Consider the following 24,326-nt stretch of genomic DNA (forward strand, 5'->3'; position numbering starts at 1 on the left):
AGTCAAAACACACACACACACACACACACACACACACACACACAGTCCGTAAATACACAATATTTTCGAGCTGCGTTCGCTTCCAGCGTTCGCGCGTCTTACTTGTTTTATTATCGCAATAATGTTGTTAATCACAATTATTTTGACACAATAATCGTGACATGTAACTTTCATATCGTCCCATCCCTACCAAAGACCCTCCGTAGACAAAGGCAGCTTATGGACGGTTCAAAACTATGCAAGTTAATTGCAATTCAAAAAGATTCATAACCAACTAATGCACCACTGTATTGTTGTGTGTGTGTGTGTGTGTGTGTGTGTGTGTGTGTGTGTGTGTGTGTGTGTGTGTGTGTGTGTGTGTGTGTGTGTGTGTGTGTGTGTGTGTGTGTGTGTGTGTGTGTGTGCAGGCTTCAGATGAATAGCGTTTGACTATGGCCTCCATTTAATATTGAGTCAGTAAAAAAAACAAGCTATTCTCAAAATAATTCATCATACCTGCAGGCCAAAACACATCAATAAAATGAAGTTTAAAAAAATATATTTTCACTTCTGAAAATTGTGCCTTGATAATTATTTTGAGAACAGCTTGTTTTTTTTGTTTTGATTTACATTTTTCCTTCAATACTAAACAGACACCATTCTTTATTTCTCTTCATGATCTAACTTCCTGTATTCCAAGAGCACCTTTTTAACTTTAGCCTACTTTTTTGACTCGGCGGCACTGTGAATAAAAACCTCAATTGTGAGAAATGACACGGTGACTGAACTCATTCTGTTCCTATATGTTCCATACCGCTGTAGCACAACAATAATCTGTCAAGAGCTGATCAATGCTATACATACTACACAATCGGAGGGATAAAATTCCATAGTCTCTCTCTCCCTCTCTCTCTCCTCAGCTCCACTTTTTATTTTTTACCTCACATTTGATTTATTTGGCTCTTTGTTTGTGTTTGTCATATGGAGAGATGTAAATTTAGCCACACCCCCAAGGGAGAGCATCCTCACTAGTGACACAAAAAAAAGAAATCACAATAACATAAACCGCAAGAAGAAGTGAGAGAGAGAGGGTGGGAGGGAGGGAAGACAAAAGTAAAGGAAGAGTTGTGGTTTGAGAGATGGAGAGAGGCGGAGGGGGGGCGGGAGGGAGGGAGGGAGAGAGGGAGGGAGGTTTTGAGATGCACAGGACTCTGTAAACAGTCGGCGCGGGGGCTGGAAAAATTAGCGCTGCATAAATTGTGCGAAACATGTCCTATTTTCTTTTTCTTTTCTTCTCTGCTCCCTCCTTAAAAAGGGGTTCAGGATGCGGGGCTGTCAAAAGAACGCCAAGACAGGCATTTTCCTACTGCGTTTGATCTCACTTCCTCTTTAAAAACACTTTTCCGATGACAGAGGGGAGGCGGAAAGCAGGTCGCCTCGCGCGCGCGCGTGCGTGTGTGTGCATGAGTTTGTAAGTTTGTGTGTGTGGGGGGGGTGCGTCTGCGTGCGTGCATGAGTTTGTGTGTGGGAGAGAGGGTGTGTACGTGTGTGTGTGTGTGTGTGTGTGTGTGTGTGTGTGCATGAGTTTGTAAGTTTGTGTGTGTGTGTGTGAGTGGGGGGGGTGCATGCGTGCGTGTGTGCATGAGATTGTGAGTTTTTAAGTGTGTGTGTGTGGGGGGAGGGTGTGTGTGTGTGTGTGTGTGTGTGTGTGTGTGTGTGTGTGTATGCGCGTGCGTGCGTGCGTGCGTGAGTGCTTTTGTAAGTTTGTGCGTGTGTGTGGGGGGGTGTGTGCGTGCGTGTGTGTGTGTGTGCATGCGTTTGTGAGTTTGTAAGTCTGTGTGTGTGTGTGTATGCGTGCGTGTGCTTGCGTGCGTGAGTAACAGCGGTGGTAAGCGAGGCAGTTGGAGAGACGTGCAGACAGGAAGACACATGTAGAGACAGACGTTCTCCGTCATCACACCCTCATTGACACTGCTTTTGCAGTCACTGCACTGCAACCATCACCTCGTTGTGGGAGAGAGAGAGAGAGAGGGGTGGAGATGCTGTGTTTGATATGTGTGTCAGCAGCATCTGCCAGGTGCGTCTATACCTGTGCAGTGTACTGTAATGGACAGAGATGGTATAGTGTATCCACACAGATATCATGAAATATAAGGGAGACAGCTGAAGGAAGTCCACCGAATGTTCAAAGAACTTGTTTTTTTCCGTCCACTTCAATACTTCTGAACTCCACCTGGGATCAATTAATTCTGGGTATGGGGATCAACAGAAGGTGTGGTTACGCTAGAGTTACCAGAGAGGTTGTTTAAACGCTTAACACGCAGTCCAATCCCTCAAACGCTTTGATGCAGTCCCCATCAAATGTTATGTAAACAGAGGTGAAACACACAGGTTACTACAGGTGATATAGACCAGTGGTTCTCAACCTGTGGGTCGGGACCTCCTCAGGGGGGTCCCCGCATGATTTTGGGGGGGTCCCCAGATGACAGTGAAGTGACAATTTAAGGACTTTTAAATACATTTTGAATAACTCAAAAAAGGTGAAAAAAGAAAGAAAAGAAACTAGAAAAAGTGCTCCTCGGAGCACAGGTCTCCGCCAGGTCAGGTACGTTATTCTGGCCTCCTGGTGGCGCTATAATAGGCCAATGTGAAAAGGGTGCCATTTATGCTTAGGTCTTTCACGGCAATCAGACACTGCATTCATGATTTGAGGCATTTTGTTCCAAAAATGTGTTTTGCTAAATTAGACCTGCTGGCGCACTATAACAGGCCAATGTGAAAAGGGTGGCATTTCTTCCTCTGCCTAGTGGGAATGTGCGTGTGAAATTTCACGGAAATCGCAAGCTGCATGCATAGTTTGAGGCGTTTTGTTCAAAACGGACCAATCCTGCAAACTTTGGAAGCCAACCATAGGCAATGAGGATGGAATATGGGAAATCGGACAGATCCGTGTTGATCACATGAGTATAGAGATATTGTGTACCGATTTGCATGACGTTTGGATAAAATCTGTAGGAGTAATGTAAAAAAAATGGGTTTTGCACAAATCGGCCTCCTGGTGGCGCTATAACAGGCCCATGTGAAAAAATGGGGCAGAGGTTTTGAATTGGCATCCAGGGAGTGTGTGTGCACAGTTTCGCGACCGGGCCAACGGTGCCGGAGATTAGCTGCTAACACACAGACAGGACGGACACACACACGGACGGACAGACACACACACGGACGGACGGACGGAGGGTAAAACATACTCTCTCTCTCGCCATGCCTTCGGCCTGGCGGAGACAAAAAGACCATTACTGTATCTAAAGTAATCAACAAACTATACAATAAAAATTGGTCAACCATTGGCCAAATTGTCAAATAATATATGAAAGAGGCAAACATTTAGAAAATAGCTGATCTACAAGCTCACAGCGCCTCGCAACACAGCGTGTCTTTTCCGGGACTTGTCAGAATCTAGTTGTATAAAAATATCCTGTATTTTTTTATATGACTAGATTCTTTCAAGTCCTGGAAAAGACACGCTGTGATTGGCCAGTAGTCACTTTGATAGGCAGTTTGCCTTCCAGAAAATGCCGCCCGCAGATACAGACGCCCCAGAGTCGGAGGAGGCGTCTACCTTTATATGTCTATGGTGAAAACTACCTTTCCCATTGAAAATGGAAGCACGTGGATAATGGAGGCCATCAGCGTACAGAGTAAACAGAAACAAAATTATTATGGGTGCGTTCGGATGTAAGGCACTGAGCGCATTGGTCCAATACAAACCAATACGTGAGTGCGCTCCCTGTATGAATATCCGAACACAACACACCCTATGTCACAATTTTTTTTGTGGGGGGGGAGCAATACTTTTATTCAACACCTTTTTAAAAGCTCTGTGGATGTATTATTTTCTTTTTACTATTTGTCTACATAAAAATGTGTTTACACTGCTCAACATGTCAATTTAGTATTAGCAAAAGAGGATTGATCAGAAAGAATTTGGCATGTATGCATTGAACATGTCTGTATAGCATTCTACTGGGAGTCTGGTGTTATTAAAGTACTGTGATCACCAAACGTGATGATTAACGAATGCTCTGAGGTTTTTCTGTGTAAAATGTCACAAAAAACACTTTCCTTCAGGCCATCTGAGACAAAAACCTATACCGTAATCGAATCTGAAGTCCATCCTGAGAAAAACGACAGTTGTAAAAATGTTCTGTTCTTTTCCCTCCAGGTTGTGGAACCTTTCACCTTTTGTGTCAAAACCTACAGCGGCATCTGCAGTGCTTCAACAGCTAATGAATTACAAAGAGAGAAGAAGAAAAAAAGAGGGCATCTTTCTTTTCTCTCCCTCTTCCTCTCCCTCTCTCTCTCTCTCTCTCCCTCTCTCTCGCTATCACAACAACACCATTTCAATTTATAATTTCAATCGTTAATTTGCATAAGAAAAATTACTCGGGTGACATGCGTGATGTTGTTTTTTTTCTCCAGCCCCCTTTCCTTTCTGCTTAATTTTCACGCTAATTATAAGCAGCAATGGCACATTATTTACATAAATAATTGTTGTTCCTTCTGTTCACTCGTCTTTTTCCTCCTCTCTTTCTTTGTCACGAGTTGTTTTGGCATTTGTCGTCTGTAGGGGCAATTCTCCTCAGAGAACGTTTTCACATCTCTCCTGACTGGAGGATCTTGGATCTTGACATATAGAGTGTCGCTTGATGTTTGTTGTGGTGTTTTGCTGTCCTTTGTTCAATAAATAGATTCATCCTACACCCCCCGCCCCCCCCACCCCCCCAACACACACGGAAAAAAACTTCTTAACAGTCGTCTAATAACAAAATGTGTCATTTCCAAACACTTTTCTGCTATTTTTACTTCAAGAAAACAAGAGCTCTTATAACGTCTCCAGCAGTGACCTTTTTGTGCAGAGCGGGTTCTGATAGAGATCAGACGTAAACCTGCAATGAACGCCGGAGTCAAGCTATTTCTTTTTGTTTGTCTATCATTGCTCTCTTGTTATTATTGTTAGCGGCGGATGTTTGGCGCGAGCGTGTTGAAGGTTGTTTGTGGTTTAGGGTGAAAGATTGTGCCGCGTGTGTGTGTGTGTGTGTGTGTGTGTGTGTGTGTGTGTGTGTGTGTGTGTGTGTGTGTGTGTGTGTGTGTGTGTGTGTGTGTGTGTGTGTGTGTGTGTGTCACACAGGTGGAGCAGTAAAGCGGCACCCTGCTGTTCAGGGAGTTTTCACCGTTCATAAACAACAAAAACAGCCATGGTTCTAGTTAAAGCAGAGCATATATTTTACATGTAATGAACTCAACAACATAACACTTGGGTAATTGGTCTGGACATAAACACAGTTTTACAGCAATTCCACTAAAGCAGCAGAAATGTTTTATCCCTGTAGTAGTTGAAGTTATAGTGTGTGCAATACATGCTACTGCCTGCCTTCCCAACCTAATCATAAGAGAATTATTTTTCGTGATCAACACAACTGTCAGCGACGGCGTCCACTCAACAATACGTTAATTTCAATGGGCAGAATTAACACACCAGAAAGGTCAGACTGCTGTGTGCCTATTTATTAATAGACAAAGGTCTTGCTCATTACTAAAGCCTCCAGTCATTTCCCCAGTGATGTATATTAACTCTATATTTAGCGCATATTTTCATGAACCTACACTCAAACAAAGACTTTCAATCCCTTGATTCATAAGGAATACTTGGATCCACAGCTTTCGCTTGTAAATAACAGGGACTGAAAATCAAAGCCGACATGTTCACTCCACCAAGCACAGATGACGCATAGGAGAACATTTCACTGTGAGGCTATTTACATTATCGTAATGTCAATTAACTATATTTAACGCTAATATTTATCTTACAGTTTACATCACTTGATCATCAGTTCAAACTCATTAACTCTTTAATAGCTTGAGAATGCCCATAGCAAATCAGTCTTATGGCGCTTTAAACAAACAGTTTTTAAATTAGAATTAATTAGTAATAACAACAACAAAAAAGTAATGTATCCTAGATGTTCTGCTCCACTAACCATTGAAGCCTACGGCCTATCCACTATAAACACCCAGGGCTTTATGCTAGGCCACTGGCCGGAACTGGCCCCTGTAAAAGCCTTGACTATTTTTTTTGTTTAAACTTTTTTAAATATTTTTGTAAATGCAGGAAACCAAAAAAGGGGACTTTTAAATAACAATTGGTCCACGACCCAAACATGGGTCCCTACCCACTGTTTGGGAAACAGTGACGTAGGGTACATGGTTTTAATGTGGGGGGGGGGTATGTGAATCAGTAGTGGTTGTGAGGGATGGAGGACGATCTTCAGAGGCCAATTAATTTGGAATACAAAGCAGTGGTGCAATCTGCTCAGGGTTCTGTCCGGGCGCACCTCTCTCTCGCTCAGGAGAGGCACTGCACATCAAATTAATTTAAACACCCCGCTACTTACTGCACACTCTACACCTGTCTCTCTCTGTGTGTGTGTGTGTGTGTGTGTGTGTGTGTGTGTGTGTGTGTGTGTGTGTGTGTGTGTGTGTGTGTGTGTGTGTGTGTGTGTGTAGGTTCATTATTGCAACTCTTAACTCTCTTTTTAAAAAAGGATTTCTTTGCAGCACAAATCCACATCATTATCCCAGACACACACTCACGTGTACGTACACAGGAAGGTGCGTGCACAGCACACACACACACACACACACACACACACACACACACACACACACACACACTTTCTCTCTCTCTGCCTGCCTGCTACTCACACAGAGCAGTCCACTCCCTTCAAGTCTGCCAAAAATAGCACGTTTCTCCTCCACAGACTACTTACTGTCTGTGTGCTCTCACCAGAGAGACAGGCCTCGCATAGCAGTGGCCAAAGACCACCCACTCCTCCTGGGTTTGGTCTGCCAACTCTCTCTATAGATACGACGATAACTGGGGGTATATACGCATGGGGCATGGCTAACCTCGCCGCCGACGGCGCTATGCCCGTTTGTGTTACATAGTTGTTTTGTTCATCCCTACAGACTGTTGACAGCGCCAGACGGACAAATATGTGAAGGTCAACATGACTCACTTCATTACGAGACACAAATAGATGCTTTGGTTCACACAAGATGTAAAAATATGAGGTTTGGGATGGGATTCAACAAAACAAAATAATCAGTGTTAATTTAGTGAACTTATTTTGGATCAATCATTTCCCTAAAAGGATCAACGCATCAAAGCTAAATCTAGAATCTAGAATGAGAGATACCACTGTTAGGGGTTGGTATCCGCAAACCGTAGGAACCGGATTCCAATATTGAGGAACCGGAATCGGTTCTATCACATTTGGAACCGTTTCCGGAACCGGTTTTATCACACTGTCAGAGCTGGTACTGTATGTGGACTCCACGTCTGCTATACAATTACAATACCAGTGGTTCTGAAACTTTTTAATTTCAAGGACCACCCTAACTATGAGAGTATTTGTACACTAGCAGAGTTAAACAGACTGGTAAGGGACAATTTGGAACCCCCAATAGGAATCGTTAAAGGGAACCGTTAAGGAATCGGACCGTTAAGCGGGAATCGTTAAAGGGAACCGGAATTGTTCAAATCCTAATGCATCCCAACCCATAACCACTGTCAGTTCGATTGCACCGATTCTCCTCGAAAACGAAATCACCCGACGGAGCCCTTTTCCTCTCGTCCAGTGTTCATGTCTGTGTTTACGCCAGCGGTAGTTATGTGGTAACACTGACTAGACTTCCCAACATCACAGCTCAACAGACCACCCCAGGCCACAAACCCATGATGATGCAACAAGGTTCACAATGTTTGCAAAGTACCGTCCGTGTTCAGAGGGAAGCAGAAAGTAGAAAAAGAAACAAGGCCTCATTGACCGTGAGCAAGGAAAGCAGACAAAGACAAGAAGTCTAATTGTGGAAAAGGGAGAAGCCGTTAAAATAGCACGGTGCACACCGTGTGTGTGTGTGTGTGTGTGTGTGTGTGTGTGTGTGTGTGTGTGTGTGTGTGTGTGTGTGTGTGTGTGTGTGTGTGTGTGTGTGTGTGTGTGTGTGTGTGTGTGTGTGTGTGTGTGTGTGTGAATGAGAGAGCAAGAGAGAGATGGTTAATTCATAAGAATGGTGGCCGGGGTAACATGAACAAGGCCAAGCAATGGTAAAGAAGAGTTTCCCAGAATGCTATGTTTCACAGACCCTGCATCCATTCATGTCAATTAATTCTCTCTACCGTCTTTCGTTCTTTCTCTCTTACACCCCCCCCCCCCTCCCCCAGCACTGTCTGTTTCTTCCTCTCGCCATCTCTCTCTCTCTCTCTCTCCCTCTAGGCCCTATCTCTCCCCCACAGCGAACATGGTAGCCTTACAGCCTCTTGTCTCTCCAGCCCTCTCAGAGGTAATCAATCTTAATCACGCTGCAGGTGAAATATTTGTCTTGGCTTGGCCAGGGAGCATCTCTGGGCCTGGGCCGAGTTCGAGTCCTGTTTACACTGGAGCCCAGGAGGTCTTTCACCACAGCAACTAAGGACGGGTTAGGGGGGGGGAAACCTCTGGCTGTTAGTGTTTTAAGGCGACGATAAACATCACAATTCTGGTATGTTTTTTCCTTTTAATTTGTTTATTTTCCATTTCGCCATCAATTGTAAATCAAGGTAAACAACAGATCCTCTCTCTCGCGCCCCATCTATTCTTTATTTCTTTCTCTCTTTCCTTACCATCCTCAAGTATCGCTCGCTCAGCCTTGCTCCGCGCGCCATCTCGCTCTCCCCTCCTCCTCCTCCTCTGTCTCTTTCGTTCTCCCCCTCTCCATCTCTCCCTCATTTCCGATGCAGGGAGCGTAGCTGCAAGCCGTAGACCCCGGCGCGGAAACACCCAGCAGACAAGAAAAATGACGGCCGGCGCAATTTCATTTTCTGAGGGGGCTGCAAGTCAGGCAGGAAATGGCTATTATTCCATCGACACTGTCGGTATTAAGTTATTTCCTTCTCTAAATACGAGAATGTTCATGAATATCTATTGAGTTCTGCAGGTGTGAGCGCTGGGGGTTTTTGTCGCCACACACTCCGATGATTGCGGCCCTATATTCCGCCCGGTGCACCCTCACTTCTGAGATTGAAGTGAAAGACAATGGTAGTGGAAATTGGCTAATAAATCCAGGAGAGAGGCAAAGGCCTGCTTGAGCTGTACTGCCAGCTCATGCACGCCCTCTTTTTTTTTTTTAGCAGAATAAAAAACCCTTCGCTTTCCCTCTACCTTATGCTATTCTAAAAAGAAAAGCAGCTGACCTGGGCAACAGTCTTATATTGCCTCACCAGAGTTCCGGGGCAACGCTCTTATAAAAGCTGTGCTAATGTTGGTGGGGACTTGAATGCTGCAGCATGGTCAATAGGGCTGCCTGCCACGGCATATTTTAACACCCCACATCCATAATTCAGTTGAATGAGATCACATATAGCTGTCGCTATGTGTGATGACACTTTTGTCACCAAGCATGATGGCACAAACAAGGAGAGAGAGAGAGAGAGAGAACAGGAAGGAGAAGAGGCTTTGTGACAAAAGCTATACGGGTGTTTTCACTAAGCGTTCCACATGCTTCTATCATCCTTATTGTAGTCCAAGAACGATCACCTTAAAGGGGAATGAAGCCCTAGGCCGATTTTGTAGTTTGTTTTCCCATACAGGTTGAAAACTACAAAAGGGTATAAAGTAAAAACATGGCAGGCTAGCAAGCTTTCAGTCAATATAATTAATAATGGGTGTCTTAGATGTAGGTGTGCCTATAGAGCCATGGGTGTGTGCCAATGTGCAAGCATAGACAGTAGTCAACATAATTGTGAAAGCTTGCACAATGGGCACGCCTAAATCTAACACATCCATTATTAATTTTATTAGCTGCAGCTGCATGGTATTACTGTATATAAGGACAGCCTTATGCAGCCTGTCCTGTTTTTACCCTTCTGTAGTTCTTAACCTGATATGAACCACAACGGAAAACAAACCTATAGGTTGGGTTTTTATGCCCATTTCACCGATTAAGACATGACCTTCTAAATCAGTAGTTCTCAAACTTTCTCGTGCCAAGGACCTCCAAAATAATATATATTTGGCCACGGACCCCCCATCTGAAAATATTTTGAAGAAGAGACGAAGGTTTTTCAATGAACAAGCTCGCAGCGCGGCACGAAGTGACACGCTGTGAGCTTGTACATCTGCTATTTTTGAGAACCACTGTTCTAAACCCCTGTTCTAAATCCTAAGAGTTTTATGAAAAATGTATGTTGCTACAGTAGATATTGTTACTGTATACTGTATATACTGTTGCTATATTTAGCTAAAATCTAAAATGACACAGATGCTATGAGAAGAGTACATTCAAGAATTAGAGGACAAAAAGCTGTGACTTTGAAAAATACATTTCTCTACTTCTATTATACACATTTTGAACGTTATTTTCAAAGCCAGTACTACTACTACCACTGGCCATTCTGGACCAGGCAGAGCATCGGAAGGGTGGTGGTGGTGGTGGAAGGAGAATGATGCAGGGGGAAAACGGAGGGCAGGAGAGCAGAGAGCTGGGGAACGCCGGGTGGGTTGATGATCAGAAGCCAATCTAGGATATTTGAGAGGGCCGGTTACCTCCCAGTGCACAGGCAGCACGGGGAGCAGTCAGCAGGAAAAAAGGGCTCTGGAGCGCTGGCTTACATGTGTCCACTCAGAGGCAGTCCATCGTGGAGCAGAGAAACGGGGGGAGGAATTGATCGAAGGTGTTGGACCATAAATGAAGGTATTGATTTCGTGGGTCAGAGTCTCAGGATGGGGTCTTGAAATAAATTGAAATAAACATATCAATACATCAAGGCTATGGCACACGCAACCACACCTTCCACAGATCTCCGTCCCAGATATACAGTATTATAAACCTTATTAAGTGTAATAGATTGTAGATGAATGCATGTGTAATGGATTTAAACAACAACAGCTGCTGGGTGATCTAAAGGAACAAGGGAATCATTTCTGTTTTTAACACTTGTTTTTTTTAGTGTTCGCGCGTGTGCGCGTGTGCGTGTGCGTGCGTGCATCTCTGTCTGTCTAAGATCATGTATCTAATTAAGAAGAACTAACGACTGCTGGTTTTAATGAGTCGATATTTATATCTACTAAAACACCACGGATATGAGTGCTATAATGATGTTTGATAGCAAGTGCTTAGTATAGCCAATGTATACTTTTTCAATTTAAAATTGATTATCTATGCTTTTCTGATATAGCCTAAGTTGAAAAAGAATATTTTTTTACATTAATTTGTTCTCTGAAAAAAGTAATTACCCTGCACTATCCTTGCCAAAGACATTTTACTAAATTAATTTTATGCCACGTATTTGAAAATGAAAGGCCCTCATAAACAGCAAGTGTGAGTGATACGAGTCATTTTTTGCAATTTGAAAATCAATCTCATCTCCATAATAAAAGAATACAGGGGGTCCTATAAAGTGAGCACTCAGGAAAGGTTAAAGTGTTTCCAATTTATGGGTCAGAGGGAGACGCTTAGCTGTTAGAAGGAGGGAGAAATTACTTGGCTGGCAGACCAACAGAATCCCAATGTAAAGACATGGAAGCCAATTAAGAGAAAGGTCAGCCATAAAAGTGAAGGCAGACTAGGGAAGGCTTCTACACACCTAGCTATGGCATCTCCTCCCCTTTTACTATCTCACACTCAGAGGCCTATCTCCTGGTCGCAAAATGCATTTATGTCTTTTATAATGACAATTTGTTTTATGAACCACGTATTATAGATTATTATTCAGCCGAATAAAAGTTTATGTCCGGCAAAGGGGGAACCGGTCGTTTTATCATGTTCTTATATTGAATCTAGAGGTGGAAGGGGGTAAACGTCCTATTTTGTGTGCGGGCTTCCAATTAATACGCTAAAGCAAACCAACAAACATTTTTTTAATATGTAATCAACAGATGATAGCTATTTATGTGCCGCATTCTATCCATCCATCTATCCATCCATCTTCAACCGCTTAACCGGAATCGGGTAGCGGGTTCCAACAGAGACTTCCAGTCTTCCCTTTCCAGAGCAACATTAAAAACTTCCTCCTGGGGAATCCCGAGACGTTCCAAGGCCGGTGTTAAAATTGGCTAATGGTAGGGAGAGCGGGCCGGTGGGCGGACCTCTGACATAAACAAACACCATGGCCACGTCACTATGGCCACGTCACTATGACAACATAAGGACCTCTGACGTCACTCTGACTCAGTCATGACCACATAAGGAGTTCCCAATGCAGCTATACGCCCAAATATGGAGTGTGTTGTCTAACCTCTCAATGTGTAGTCATGGCATCAGCCGCAACCAAATCAGTCAGCCCCATATATGGGCATAAAAGGGATACAGGTAGACAGACAGAAACAGACATCTCCATATATGGGCACAAAAGGGACACAGACAGACGGGTACAACGGGTACTCTGACAAATCCCCCAACACTATGACTTTAGTTAGGTTAGGAGATTGATCATACTGGAGATAAATATTCTGTGACTACTTCAAAAGGTAAGAAAATCGAAAAATCGCTGGATGATGTATTTATTTATTTATTCTGGCAGTAAATGAGTTAAGATGCATCAACGCATGGCACACACCATCCAAAATGAGTTGGAGCAGTGCAGAAAGGTAACCTCCTTTTATTTCTTGACGCTTGCATCACTGACACTTTCAGTGTGTCATCTGTCATGACCTTTTCTGCTCCATCTAAAGTATGACTGATGACAAAATGTATTGTAGTTCAGACTTCTAAACGATACTACACAAGGTTTGGCACAGGAGTGGGCTTGTAGAATCAATGACATCTGGGGGCTTTAAATATGTGATAGCATGTGGCAAATAAATTGCTATCATCTGTTGGTATAGATCTACGATAGTAGATCAAAATCTACGATTGTGTGTAGGGCAACAGCAAGTGAGACAGCAGCCCTCCAGAGAACTTGAACCCAACTAGAATAGAATAGCGCAGTGGTTGTGTGTTCGAATCCACCGTGGTGCATCCGGCTTTGTCGAGCGTCTACACAAGCACAATTAGCCCGTGTTCGGGGAGAGGAGTTGGTTGGAAGGAGTAGGACGAAGGCACTACGTCCTCCTGGTGGGGGCTCCCCACTGGCAGGTGAGTCAGTAGGATACAACAGCAGTGACAACACACAGAAATGTGTGTGGGGAGGAATTGGCATAACGACTAAATAGGGTAGATAAAAATGGGTAAAAAGCCAAAAAAAATACAAATAGAATAGAACACTAACTCAACCGATGCTCTGCAACCACATCAGTTCATAAACGTAATATGCCACCAGGTTAAATACTCATCGATGAGTGAGTGGAGAAACAACAAGTGGCACGGCAGCAATCCAGAAAACCTGAACCCAACTAAATTATAAATAGACTTAAGACGATTGACTCACCGATCAGTAGAGATGCAGGCAATGATTCCGCTGAGTTAAATCTCCTCATGAGTGCATCTTCTTTCCATTCACCAAATCCTTTATCTGTTTCAAAAACATTTGTAGGTTGCACTAAATTAGTCTCTAGAGTGCAGCTGGTGATGAATTGAATACATAGGACCACAATGGAAACCTCAAACTCAAAGCAAACTAGCAAAGACATCAGCTCAAGTCCTCCAGATAGAAAATAAAATGGGCTTCTCCTGCCTGACATTCAGGGTGTTTCGCTGTAATGCAGGGGTCTTCAACAGGGGGTCCTCAGAGTTACTACAGGGGGGGCACCAAATCTTTATTTAATAGTAAATTATTATTTTTTTCTTTTACATTAACCACTTGAACCCTAGCATCCCTATTCTGGGGGGAACATTTGCTGAAAATAGCAGATCTACAAGCACACAGCGCCCCACAGCACGAGAAGTTGTACGCTTGTATATCTGATATTTTCAGCAAATAAGTTTGGTGTAGAGGGGAAAAGGAGCAGACCAAGTACAGAGCCAAAGATCAAGTTTACAAAGTATTGAGGGGTTATGTGGTTAAATGTATGAATATACACATTAACAAAAAACATTAATTTATACAACATTGATGATAGTGCTGTCAAACAAGTCTATGAATACCCAGGGGGCAAAGGGGGGTATGCTGCATTTGCTCTGCTATAAAAGGTTGGCCACCAGAAATAATATCTATGACCCCGTAGGATCACAACCTATATGGACAACCCGGTCAATTTTTTGCTGGAAATCCAATATGGCCGCCTCAATATTGGCCCCTATCAGTACCCAGGGGCAAAGGGGGGTATGCTGCATTTGCCCTGCCATAAAAGGTTGGCCACCAGAAATAATATCTATGACCCAGTAGGATCACAACCTATATGGACAACCCGGTCAACTTGCTGCTGGAAATCCAATATGGCCGCCTCAATATTGGCCCCTATCAGAAAATAGCTTTGGCAATAACTTTTGAACCAGATGGGCTAGAAATATAAACATGGTGCCTATTTCATGGTTTCAGAGCATGAGAAACTCAATGGAATACTTATCTTTATGATTGGGTGTGTCTGGACCTTTAATTTGCATAATTCCAAGATGGAAATGATTTTTACTATGACTTTTACAGTGACAGCTTACTGTTATGGCAAAAAGTCTGCTTTTTAAGCAATATGAACACATTTGGTCAGTTTGAGCTTTCATTTCTATTTTGTCAATATGGCTGCAGTCATAAATAATGTATGGTATTACATTTCCCCCCAGATTTATTGATTTATAGATCTATAGTTGTGGGGATGATTGCAGAGAAAAATCGGAGAAAAAGCCCACAATGTATCTTATGTATCATTTTAATAAACTAAATGCAATATAAACATACACATGCACACTCCAAGACTTGCCAAAAACTTCAACTTTAGGGCTATACAAATTAACATAGTGGTATGCATTCTAGTACCATAATATAAAATATAGACTACTTAGTGACAAATAGAATAAAGGCAGAGTTGAGGTGGCCTACAAAAGGTTCATTTTGACCTCTATGGTGCTGTCTTGCCTGCTTCTAAAGCTAATGATACTATGGTACAATGCTATTCACTGTCACTGTTGTCATGTGTTGCACTGATCCTGCTGCATCGTGTCTCCAGTACTTGGCAACGGCATCCTAAGTAGCATGGAATTGCCTTCTTTGCACAGGAACAGAGGCATGATATTGCCTTGTTCATTGACAAAGGCAAGGCTGGCTCGGTAGATGCAAGGGGGACTGCATTGCTAGCACTGAGAGACCATCCATACTCTGTGAAAGAAGGAATATCCGGCTTGGCGATATGTGCACATTTATCTATTATGGTTGCTAGAACAGCTCTTTTCAGGTGCAGGTCAAAGGCATTCTCTGTCGGGGGCAGCAACTTTAAGAGGGTTGATCTATTATTGAGGAACTTGTACACTCTAAGCTTACTCAGGTCAAAATCCTCCGGGTGGTCCGCTTTGGATGTATATACAGCAATTGTGAGGTCTCGTGCCTGATTGATGACGTCATATGAGAGGGAATCAGAAGAGTTTTCACCAAACTCCTCAAGTGCAGGGAGATCCAGACGCATGCTGGCCCTGAACCATGCCTTCTTCCCAGTGAAGAAGGGATAGCTGGTGGTATCTCTGCCACTTAAACTATGGATAAAGGGCAGGGCACGACACTGTGCAAGCCCCAGTGCTGATACAATTTGATGGATAGGAAGGTATGAATTTTGCTCTGTTCTCACCCACAGCTCTGGAAGGCATCTGAGATGGGTTGCTGCATAGTAAAGGCACATGATGATGATGTCTGTGTCATTGGCATGGATGACAACTCTGTCAACTTTGTCATTCTGGACACTGTACAGGGTGTGGAGTATTATTCTTGTATCAGCTTTCTGTTGTGTGGATTCTAGTGCAGGGACATCTTCAATAGACCCCTCCTTGATCATCACACTCCTTGTCTCTTCTTTAAACCACCCACCCAGGTAAAGATGTGTTGGACCAAGGGCCGACTTAAGTTTCTCATTTTCACACCATTCGTCACAGAGGAAACTCAAACTGGAGCTGTGTAACGCATACTGACTTCATATTCTTTGGTAGGTTTTGGTCGAGCATATCTGTGTTCTTGCTCAGCTGTCTTAAGACTAGGTCCACTGTACCGGTCACAACAGAAGTGAATGATCTCTGTGCCAGCAGGCACATCATTCAACAGCAGACGTTGGTATCGTTCAGCGATTATTCCAAATGCTTCACCTTTCAGGAACGACCAATGGCTTATGGGATACATGGCATCAATAACTACTGCTGTTTTTCTGTCTTCTGTAGGCAGGTCAGGGATGCATTCAACTTTGGTCTCCTCTTTCAGGACCTTCACAAGGCTTGCCTTGGTACCTGTTTTCATCCTGCCATCTTCCTGGAAGAGGGAAGGGGGGAAGCCACTGCACTCGTGGTTGCCTATAAAGTCAACAAGGTTGAGTTCTCCACCACTGGCTATGATTTGGGTCATGCGCAGGAGGGCAGTAATTTCATTGCTCTTGCCAGGTGCTGAGGTTTTCCCCTGAGATTTTGTGTTTTGAGTGTGGGAAGTGTTAAGCTTCATTATGCTTGTCTTCTTCTGTTTACTGGACAATGACTCACACAGTGCCTTCAGACCCAGTTCTTTCACACTCATCAAGTGGTCCTTGACTGTGGAATCAGCACACTGTCCTGTAGATATGTTGATCATGGATGATGTGCTCACTGTAAATGGGTTAGTCTCCACTGCTGCCATGACCTTGACTACCATCTCTGCATCCCGGATTACACGACTCTGACCAGACTCATGGTGTGGGTTGGAGGAGTGGAGGTGGAGCATAGACTTGAGCTCTGCAGAGACAGCTGCAGTGAGTGGTTTTGTGTAGACCCATTTTGTCCTGGCAGCAGGGCTGAGTGTAATGCCATCCAGACTGCTTGCTTCCTTGGCATCGGCATTATAGGTCTGCTCCAGTAGCATGTCAAGAGAAACACTGTTGTGGCTGCCATCTGCTCGTCTGCCAACAAATACACCTGCCATCAGTGCTTCATGTACCTCTGAAGCTGTTTCTGGTAGTTTCTTCATCTCAGCCAAATACAGAGGTAAAGATTGCTGCCCGTATTTGTAGTGGCCTGCTGCAGTGAGGTAGGGTAGCATTCTTGCTGATTCACAGAGATGTCCTGTCCAGTCACCTTCCCGATCGTAGTAGATAAACCTTTGGAGAAGATCTGACATCTCCAGGAAGGTTGCCCAGAGGACTGCAGTTGGTTGCCCATTCAATGATTCCTGAAAAAGCAGCAGCTGCTCTCTTAGGACTGCCATCTCTGTTGCCATAAGAGTCAGCTGTCACTGTAAAAGTCATAGTAAAACTAATTTTCGCGTGGCGTCCATCTTGGTAATATGCAAATTAAAGGTCCGGACGCACCCAATCATAAAGATAAGTATTCCATTGAGTTTCTCATGCTCTGAAACCATGAAATAGACACCAAGTTTTTATTTCTAGCCCATCTGGTTCAAAAGTTATTGCCAAAGCTATTTTCTGATAGGGGCCAATATTGAGGCGGCCATATTGGATATCCAGCAGCAAGTTGACCGGGTTGTCCATATAGGTTGTGATCCTACTGGGTCATAGATATTATTTCTGGTGGCCAACCTTTTAGGGCAGGGAAAATGCAGCATACCCCCATTTGCCCCTGGGTACTGATAGGGGCCAATATTGAGGCGGCCATATTGGATTTCCAGCAAAAAATTGACCGGGTTGTCCATATAGGTTGTGATCCTACGGGGTCATAGATATTATTTCTGGTGGCCAACCTTTTATAGCAGGGCAAATGCAGCATTCCAAAAAAAAGGGGGTTTTGCCCCCTGGGTAGAAGCTATATGAAATAGTTGAATCTGCAACACAATTTTACACAATATGTAGTAGGGGGTGTCCCTAAGAGGGTCCTTGGACTGAAAAACGTTGAAAAACATTGAACATTGTGTAGCTTATAGGCCATTGGTTCTCAAAGTGGGGTCCGGGGACCCCTAAGGGTCCTTGGCGGGGTACCAGGGGGTCCCCAGCAAAAGTAGTTAATATAGTGTCACAGTCATTTTAACCACTTTAACCATATCTTATACTTTGGCTATTCAAAAATAGCAGCTAATGCCAGCTATACAAGCTCATAGCACGGCACCGAGTGCCGCACTACGAGCTTGTAGATCTGCTATTTTTGAAAAAAATGGGTGCAAATCTTTGAATATATATATTATTTAAGCGAAAATGTTTAACTCAAATCTTTGCTTCTCGGGGGTCCCTGGAACAATATCTTTGAGATTGGGGTCCGCGGCCAAATACATATCATTTTGGGGGTCCTTGACATGAAAAAGTTTGAGAACCACTACCGCTAGTGGCTGGACAGCCTACCTGGTTCCCATCAGCATCCACCTGTTTATGTCTCTTTCTCCAACTGTGGCTATAGTTTCTTTCTGGGCCTGTCTCCTCCTCTTCTGTGGTCTTTTTGCAGGTGAACAACAATGTCCAAAGACATTTTCAAAGTCTCAGAGCGTCGTTTTGCGACATATCTAGACTACAATCCCAGTCTGACGCATTTAGTTGAGTTCCAGTGTCCCCTACTACGCAGTTAAATTAAACAGCTCGAGCTGGTAGCCTAAACTTTAAAGCAGGAGAATATTCTCGCATTCCTCGTTGGCCGTTTGTTTGCTGGTTAGGTTAGTTTGGGTGATTATTAGGGTTTAGTTAGGTAAAGGCGGCAATTTAGTTGATTTCCAGGGGGTAAAATAGTCATTTGACCGCTTTTCTCATCTATGGTCAACCTACATCAAAACAAACATGAACTGTGATTGCGCGCAACTGCAGTGGGCAAACAGGTGCGGAAGAGGCACTCGCGCGCTATATCCAAGTGGTTGCCAAGTCTGTTTATTATAAGCGACTTTGGGCTTGTTTTCTGTAAAGTTGCTTGTAAATGGCCCAATTCCAAACTCCACCCTAAGCCCTCAAGCCCTGCACCCTCATTAGCTTAAGGTAAGTCAGCTGGTAAGTGCCTGAGTGTGGGAGGGTTTAAGGGTTCCAAAAGGGTACAAAAGCAATGGAACAGCCCTTTGTGACGTCCCACGTTACCTTGACGACAGATGACAACGTTGCCGTGACAACCAAAGATTCGACTGACACTTGCCTCCCTGTTTGAAACTTCGAATTTCTCTAAATATTATAAACTTTTATATTATAAAATATTATAAAAAAGAGACATTGTATCATGAGTGAAACAGCTATCGATACAGTCAATATAAGTAAATTATATGATAGCCTTAGGAGTAACTTTATATTTCTGGGACACGTTGCTATTTTGCACAACAACTTAGTACAACGAAGTATAAAATAGGGTTGATTAAAGTGTTTAATCAATTTATTTGATAATAAAAAATCCATTACAATTTTTCCTTTAGAAATAAAATAAATAATAAATAAAAATAATCCCTCAAAAACCTGCTTTTTGAAGGTTCTCAAACGTTCAACTGAACTTCTTTTTATTTTTTTTATTCCATTCTCCTCACTAATGAACCCTGGCCTGATGCCATGACATGAATCCCCCCCCCCCCCCCCCCCCCCGCCCCCCCGCTACTGAGACCGGTGGTAAAAAGACATATCAATTCTGCATTTATTTCTCGGCCAGCGACGTCGCAGAAGAAAGGCCTCTTTCCCTCTTAAATCCGGGCACCGTGGGTATCGGCGTCCTCTGGTAACTCCCACTACGCAATGTATTGTGGGCAATTTCTTTGCCAAAGTCTCCAAAGGTGCTGACTTACGGAAAGGGTGCAGAAAGGGGCGTTCCCGAGCCCTCGCTGACTTCAGGCTGACTTTCCGATTTCATTTGGAACAACCCTCAAGCCCTTACGGAGCTCACATGAACGCGCACCCAAGTCAATGAGTCAGTGAGGGGGTGGTTTGGAATTGGGCCTAAATGTTGTTGTTGGTTGCGTTTTTAAAGCGTGTTTCTAAAGCCTAGTTGCTTATTTGGGCTTGCACCTAATGTTGTTTAAACAAGTGGTTCACAAACATGTTCTTGTCAAGGACCCCCAAATTAATATGTAGTCTATTTGTCCACGGACCCCCATCTGAAAATACTTTGTGACAGGGTCCAGCCAGGGACCCGCATTGAAGATTTGTGTTGTTAAAATGTTTCAAAAACATTCCACATTTTGTTTAAAGATTGTTTTGAAAATAGTAGATTTACACAGCAGATCTGCTATTTTCAAATAGCAGATATGGATTAAAGTGGTTAAAAAGGTTATTTTGGGCTTGTAGGCCTAGTTGCTTGTTTCTCTTACAAAAGCTGGCAACACTGCATAGGAGCAACCCTGTTGATTGCAACAGTAGGCCTAACTCAGGTATTGGTGCATGCATGTAGGCTATGCAATATCATCTCAAAGGGGAAGCTGGCCTGGCTTCAACCACCATGTCTAGGTTTACATGAGACACAGATACCAGGCTCCTGCCTTCTCCTTCGGACAAGGGGTATGGCAATTTTTGGTCGTGTCGTTCAACCTGTGCGATTGCCATGTTTGAGTGGTTAATGGAGAAGGCCCTGTCCAGGGTTCGTCAGAACTGCTGTGTGGTCTGCCTCAACCACCTTCTCGCTCACACAGCACTGGACCACACGAGCAGAGAAGGGGTCACGACGGACCCAACTAAAGTTGCTGCCGTTCTGTAAAAGACTGGCAAGTCCACCAATCTGAGTTCTACGCAAGTTCCTGGGCCTGGCATCCCATTGTCACCAGTTTGTACGGGGCTTCAAAGCAAATTGGCAGCCCCTTTCACCGGCCCGCACACAAGGGACAGGCATTCTTTGGGGACACCGCCCTGCGCCCTCCTCAAGCCATAAGAGGCGCTGACCTCCATTCTGACATATCGTGACTCAAATAAACTATTCATCGTGGACACCGACGCCAGTGACAGGGTCTGGGCTGGGCACAGTGCTGTCCCAAAAGGGGGAGACATGGAGAGAGCGGTTGCTTACTACAGGTAAAACTAGCTAAAAGGGAATATGAATAAGTCCTGAATTATAGCTTTAAAGTGTGATAGTGACAGTGGGATGAAAAATATTGTGTCTAATTTAAAATCAATGTCACATTGTTGCCTGGAGCCCAACAGATTATATGCAGACTGTGTCGTTATAGTTATTGTGCTGGCTGTATATTTTCATTCAGCGACAGTGACACAACACAAGTCAGAGCTTAAAAGATCAACAGCCAGAGAAGTTTGGCTGAAGTTGTTAAAACCATGTCACACATTTCTAACAATGTCGTCTCCCAAAGCTTTAGTCTCTCGAGACAGACTGTTGGCTCGCACAGTTTTCAAAATGCTTCCGCCTAACAGTCGTGTACATCGGGAAGCACTGAAAATCCACAGAAAATAAAGTGGATGTCCTGCCTCCCCCTCTCTTCCGTTGTGCCTTTGCAGTTGCGTAAATAAGTCCTACTGTAAATCAAATATAGTCTAAGCCTATCTAGCTTGCTGCTCAGCAGGAAATGTAAATAAAGAAAATACTGTAGCTCTTAAAGACATTTTAAATTATTTTCATTAATGGTAATAACAGATGACAGCTTCCTACTTTTAGTTGGTGGAAGTACAGACTCGCATTCGAAGGCAGTGGAAGAGCTGTCTGGTGTGAGAGAGTACCAAAGCGCCATCTCTTTAAAGCTACAATATGGGACTAATTTGAATGAATACAACTTTATTTTAACCAACCTGTATGGTAGCATGTAGTATGTTAAGACATTAAAACCGGGAAAGCATCTGTGTCATTTTATATGTTAACCACTTTAACCATTATTATACTTTGGCTATTCAAAAATATTTGATATACAAGCTCATAGCTTGGAATGTAGGAATTGAGCAAAATCATGTGGGGACCCCCATGCAGTGTAATAGAAAAGGTAAGCACACCAATAGCTGTGGTGAGGTGCTGACTACTGGAAACAAGAGAAGATGATAAAAGTGTTGCAAACTCTAGCACCATATGAAGTTCTTTTTAATTTATTGACGTCTCGGTCTGCTGGCCTTCATCAGAACGAACAAATGGCAGTGTAACAAACACTGATCTGTCTAATTTAGGCCACACAAACAAAAGAGACAAAAAGATCAGACAATCATGTCTGGGTGGGGAAGAGCAATCAAGGGACTTTTTTTTTTCAATCCCCCAAATCACTGTCAGTGACGCGCGCTTATGGATACCGTCGCTTTTCTAGGGAGACCCGCTGTGATTGGCCAGTATTCGCTGTGATTGACTGTTCTCGTTTTTGCAACTATGCCTAAAAGTATAACCTTAACCCTAACATCAGTAAAACTATGCCTAAACCTAACCGTAACCCTAACCCTAACCTCAGTAAAACTATGCCTTTCAGGGAGCCAATCAGACAGATAAGGCAGGTCTATCCTATAACGTTGGTGGAATCCATAATAACGCGTCAGCAATCAGATATTCAATCAAACGACAGCGACAAATAACATACATTTAAAATCATGCAATACAGTTGGAAAATAAACAAGATTTCTAATGGACATTACACATCAGTTCTGAATGAACATCATGAATAATAATCCACTTATCCAAAAAGGTACTTCAAGGTACTCCCGCCTGATGGAGGGGAAGGGAACTGGTTGGAATAACGTGTTCCTTCCACGCGCTACGTCCAACCAGGGAAACTCTCCCCTGTCAGGTGACAAGAAGGTCAGTTGGCTCTCATGCATTGAAGGAGGCATGAGCTCGGCCCTGGCCTCCCTAGGTTGGCAGAGGGAAGGTAGTGCCCAGGATTACATAGACAATTGGCACTGGGTGTAAAAAATAGTGTTACAAAATCGTGGGATAAAAATTAAAGCAAAAAAAAAAAAGGTACTTCAAGTCATACTCAATATTCAGTCCACGAGGAGACAAGATTCTCAATGTGTGGATGCAATAGAAAGCAAAAAGAAATCCAGATTTCCTCCTCTGGGGGGGGGGGGGGGGGGGGGTACCTTTTCAATAACCAATATATCTTAATGAGGAAATAATAGAATGAAATATGTAATAATGCTAAATGTACCGTGCGAGTGTGCGTGCACATGCTTGTGTGTGTGTGTGTGTGTGTGTGTGTGTGTGTGTGTGTGTGTGTGTGTGTGTGTGTGTGTGTGTGTGTGTGTGTGTGTGTGTGTAATTTGTAATTGTAGTATGGACAAGCATCAAATACACATCAAATACATATTATTTCTTCAGCTTCACCCTCACTAGATTGGGCATTCATGGCGTTGCAGCCACCCTAAACAGCTTAACCCCCCACCCCACCATCCTCTTTCAAGTCATGAGGGCCAGTGGAGACCTGCCTGGGAGGAGGAAGTGAGGTCATGGTGACTCTGAGAAATACTCCCATACATACCATACCAAACTATTCTAATTCCTCCTGCATTCTCCCCTGGACCTGACCTAAGCCTTCGCCTCAGGACCAGTCAACCATGGACTCCGTTCCCTGCCTCATTTGCCGAATATAGTTTCAGCCTTGTGCGAGAGAGGGGTGGCAGGTGGGGGGTGGTAGCATTGTCAGGTCCAGCTAGTTTCAGGACGGAAAAAGCGCAAGAGTGGAAATATTACCACGGGGAGTGTGGTGGAGCTTCTGCCTGGGTTCTTGGATTACATTTGCCAAGGTAATGAGACAGAACGAAAGCTGTCTAATATCAAGCTGTTGGAATGTATTCTTCATTTACTTATCGCTGTATTTCACATATTTTCTCACAGAGAGGCTGAGATATAACAGTGCCATGCTGACATTATACGCTCGGTTCATGCAAGACGAGGCATGAATCTATTTGCTATACAAGGGGAGATATTTGACGTTCTCATGAAATGAAAGCTATAGCATGAAATTAAAACAAATAACACTTTTAACGGATGTTAACGTCCCGAGTGAAGTGGATGAGACTTTAGAGAGCGAAATCCTGTTCGTATATTGAAAACAAAATCTAATAACTTTTTGTTTGTCCAAATTTGGAAATATACAGTAGTCCTGCCAACTATTCTGTTAAACACTGAGCCAGTAAACCACAAACAATTCTAAATTAAGACAATAGCCGCTCTACAAGCTCACAAGGCGTTGCAATGCAAAGCGTTGTGAGCTTGTAGATCTGCTATTTCCGGGGGAAAAAACTTCAAACATTTTCAGATGTTTTGTTTTTATTTTCACCTACAGTATGACATGCCCAAAATTGGTATGCCAGGGTTAAAGTAGTTACAATGGGTTGAAGTAGTCTCCCTTTAATGAGCTGTCACCCAGCAGAGAAACACAGGTGACACCCAGTAACGTT

The sequence above is a fragment of the Gymnoscopelus microlampas genome (assembly GCF_963454915.1).
Source record: "Gymnoscopelus microlampas genome assembly, chromosome: 4".
Lineage (NCBI taxonomy): Eukaryota > Metazoa > Chordata > Actinopteri > Myctophiformes > Myctophidae > Gymnoscopelus > Gymnoscopelus microlampas.